Raw genomic sequence first — 4,244 nt, forward strand, 5'->3', positions numbered from 1 at the left:
GGGGGACCCGGCGGCCTGGCGTCCCTCTTTGTCGGGGGGACAGGGGGGGGGGCGGATCAAGGTGCGAGCCCGGGGGTGGTCACCGTGGGGGCGCCGGCGGGGTGCTCGGGGGGCGGGTGCGGCCGGCCCACAAGCCATAGAATGACCCGGTGCGGCTTCCCCGGGGAGTTCATAGCCCCCTCACCTCACCTGCGTCTCGCCTCCCGGCCCCGGCCCCGGCCTCCCCGCCGGCGGCCGCGCGAACTGGTTGGTCACACAACCAGGACGCCAGGACGTCCGCGTCCCGCGCCGCAGCAGCTTGTCCGCGAGTCGCACCTCGCCGCCGCACCCTGTGCTGGGCATTACGCACCCTGGTCACCGTGGTCGGGTGTGGCCTTGGGAGTGGCGCCGCACCGGGGTGGGGCGGGGCGGGGCGTGGGTGTCTTTGAGCCGGCGTCAATGCAACTTCCTCCCCGCTGAGTTAGGACAATGAGGATCAGGTTAGCCAGCGGAGGACACACTTACTTGTGAAGTGGGCACGTGGGGGTTGCGCGGACGTGGAGGCGGGCGGGGCTGGAAGTTGTGTCCCGCTGGACCCCTCAGTCACGCGGGTCTGGCTCGGGCATGCTCTTATTTTCCCGCTTCGTAACTGTGATCATTCTAAAATTTGTTTTATAATTTCCTCTCAGGCTTGGACACAGTAAACGAAAAAGAGCCCAGATAAATGATAATGTGCAGAGGCAATAACAACTCAGGCTGTTCATGAAATTTAAGTTGTATTTTTGATTAAATGAACTAATTGGCTGAGCGATTAGCGAAGCCTATTACTCCAGTGATGATCAAAAAGTTTCGCGTCTGTTTGTGTGTCTGTTTGTCTGTACGCACGATAACTCGAGAACGAATTGAGCTAGCGACCTGGGATTTTCAGGGTCGTTTTGTACCATAAAAAGACAGATCGAGTTCAAAGAAGAGCATTCTAGCTCAAAAATTGGATTTTTAAAAAATCAAAAACCACAGGTACCCAAAATGACGTTTTTTCAAAATATTTTTTTTAATGTTTCCTAAGGGGTAACTTATCAAAGTAGAGTCCTATGGAAGAAAATTCCGTCCGTTTGGCACTATCTCTAACCGTTGAGGCGCCAGACACTGTTTTCCCCACGGGAATGACCCAAAACCATTTCAATGTTTATTCTCAAATATTTCATGGTCTCTGAAGGGTCAACTCGTCAAAATAAAATCCTGGGGAGCAATAATTGTGACTCTTGGGGCCGAAGGCCTATTTACGACTCTTTTTTTTGCCCGACTCGGGTGTCAGCGCCGCAGGCCTAGGTAGGTGTATGCCAGGCGCGTCGCAGCGTAACAGTGTTTCGTGAGATATCGCGAAGCCTGTTACGCGAGACGTGGTCTGACGTACATCTACCTAGTTGGCTGAGCGATTAGCGAAGCCCATAACTCCACTGACCGGAAAAGTTTCATTCTGTTTGTCTGTGTGTCTGTTTGTCTGTACGCACGATAACTCGAGAACGAATTGAGCTAGCGACCTGGGATTTTCAGGGTCGTTTTGTACCATAAAAAGACAGATCGAGTTCAAAGAAGAGCATTCTAGCTCAAAAATTGGATTTTTAAAAAATCAAAAACCACAGGTACCCAAAATGACGTTTTTTCAAAATATTTTTTTTATGTTTTCTAAGGGGTAACTCATCAAAGTAGAGCCCTGCGGGCGAAAATTTCATCCGTTTGGCACTATCTCTAACCGTTGAGGCGCCAGACACTGTTTTCCCCACGGGAATGACCCAAAACCATTTCAATGTTTATTCTCAAATATTTCATGGTCTCTGAAGGGTCAACTCGTCAAAATAAAATCCTGGGGAGCAATAATTGTGACTCTTGGGGCCGAAGGCCTATTTACGACTCTGCGTTTTTGCCCGACTCGGGTGTCAGCGCCGCAGGCCTAGGTAACAGTGTTTCGTGAGATATCGCGAAGCCTGTTACGCGAGACGTGGTCTGACGTACATCTACCTAGTTATATTTGATGCCTCTTATCTGGATTTTGAGTTAAAGATAACTTATTAAATATAATCCAAATATGTGAAGGAATCCAATCAAAGTTTGAGGGAAATTAAATAAAAAGCTCTGATTCAGATACGAGGAATAATATGCGCATACTATGAGTCCCATTCTAAATCACAAATGAGGTGCAACCCCGTGCAATCTTTACTCAGGATTACCTGTGCCCGCCCACTATCCTGTTTTCGAAATGGCGCGTCTTGCAGCGGCGGGGTCGGCCGGTATGGCGCCGGTAATGGCATTATGGTGAGCATTACTAGGCCAGGCGCCCCCTCCCCCCCCCTGCGCCGGCTAGGCTCGGGCTAGCATAGCGGATTACATATGGATACGGGAACCAAACCACGACCAAAGTAGAGATGAGCCCAGCCTCGTTCACCATCGCTAAAAACCGGGTTGGGGTTAAAACAAATAATATCTGGCGACAGGCAGGGGACGGGATTGGGGTTGAGGGGCCCGTTGAGTCTGGCCGATGCAAGCCTCATGACGGTAGGTCAGGGAACGGGGGCATCGGGCCAGCAGGGCCCCTCCTCAGCCCCTCCCCCCCCCCCCCCCCCCAGATTTCTCCCCCCCCCCCCCCCCTCGTAAAGTTCCCTGCCCCCGTCAACGATCCCCTCACTCTCGCCCTGCGCTGCAGACAGGTGTCTGGCCCTCCTCGCTGGTCCTCACTGTTCTTGACATGTCTCTAATAGCGAGCGGACTTGGTGCTCGGGTGTCTTCACTACCCAAAATCATCTGTAGTTTGCCGTAATGGCGCTAGTAGACATCTTACTTTACCCACTTTACACCTTCCTTTCCCGAAAAGAGGTTATTTTCAAAAACGACGTTATACATAACAACTCATCGTTGGAATCCGAGTTCTTCTTTCGCCCCCACCCCCACCCCCTTTGCAGATGACTTTGTTGAATGTTGCGCCGCGCGAACTGCAGGACGTTGAACGCCGAAGCCATAGCCGAGTCATTCAGCTCGAATGTGTGTCACTCGGCGAAGGGGTGCAAGCGATGGGGGATGACGGGGTTGGGGTGGAGGGTCATCCAATCGTCCAGAGGCGATGCCAGACCGGAGGCTCTAACTTGGCGAGGTGTCTCGCTGACCTGCAGGAGCCTCGGCGGGGGTCGACCCGGAAGAGTGGGGTGGTTAGTAGGTAGGTAGGTGGTGCGCTCCTGTACTACCACCTCGAGTCGAGAGGGAGAGGGTTAGAGAGAGAAGTGGGGAGGGGGGGGGGTAACTTTTGGATGCTGCTCCTGCGCGGGGTGACACCTTGTTAAAATATTGTGATGGTCCAAGAGGGAGGAGTCCGTGCAGGTGGCGCCCCGGGGGGACCCGGCGGCCTGGCGTCCCTCTTTGTCGAGGGAAAATGGGCCACTCTGTGTGCTTGCGCCGCTTGCGCAGCGTGAGCCACCGGCCGCGCCGTGGGCGACATCATGAGGCTGGTACTGGCGGCCAGCCCGGCGGCGGCTGTCCCGAGGGCGGGGCGGGGCGGGGTGGGCCGCTGAGAAGGTGTATGAATATAAAGCGGGCGCTGCCGCCGCCCCGTCCCGCATGCATGAGGGCCTAAGCGTACCGAGCGGTGATTAGATAAGCGCGAGGATAGAGGTTCTCTAATATGGCACAGTTTGCCATTTTAGTGCAGATTAACCTGACTTCCTGATAGATTTAAATTTTCGGGATACAATTTTGCAATTTATTGTAGGTTAGGTTAGGTGAACTAAAACAATATTTGTTCTGCTCATTTTCAATTTAGTAAGACATAAGGAAATCGTCGGTTTAACCAGTTCTGAAGTGAAGGGTAAACCCCATGGAAATGGAGTTGCTCGAGTTCGTAAATGTCAAACACCACGGTTCAATAATAAAAATCATGATTCGCTGCAGCTAAATTTTCGTGCTGGTTCCGGTCCTGATTTTCTTATTTTCAAGCAGTGCGGGAATCACGTATTGGTGCCGCGCGAATATATTGTCTCTTGTACATTTTTAGGCAGAGGCGGAGGCATGCTCCTTTCCAGTCGGGCCTGCTTCCCGCCCGGCCTCGAGTACGTCATCTGTACGGATTTTCCCCTCCACACGTTCGGGCCGGGGGGCGGAGGGGCATGTGGAACAAAAGGAGGGAAGGCTGCACGCGAGCACGTACCATACCTCATACGGACGTGCAAAGCCGGTACGGCCGAGCCGTTGTCTGGGTGTCACGCTGCGCTGCCCCGCCC

At 53.3% G+C, this 4,244-nt stretch overlaps 1 protein-coding gene across 2 annotated transcripts in view; it reads right to left on the reverse strand.

The window, feature by feature from the left end:
* LOC113208496 (FMRFamide neuropeptides) overlaps positions 1-4,244 on the reverse strand; it is a 23,826-nt gene that overhangs the window by 6,346 nt on the left and 13,236 nt on the right. The gene's annotated exons all lie outside the window — the stretch shown is intronic.

Source organism: Frankliniella occidentalis, unplaced genomic scaffold (genome assembly GCF_000697945.3).
Source record: "Frankliniella occidentalis isolate FOCC.00 unplaced genomic scaffold, Focc_3.1 Scaffold322, whole genome shotgun sequence".
Taxonomy (NCBI): domain Eukaryota; kingdom Metazoa; phylum Arthropoda; class Insecta; order Thysanoptera; family Thripidae; genus Frankliniella; species Frankliniella occidentalis.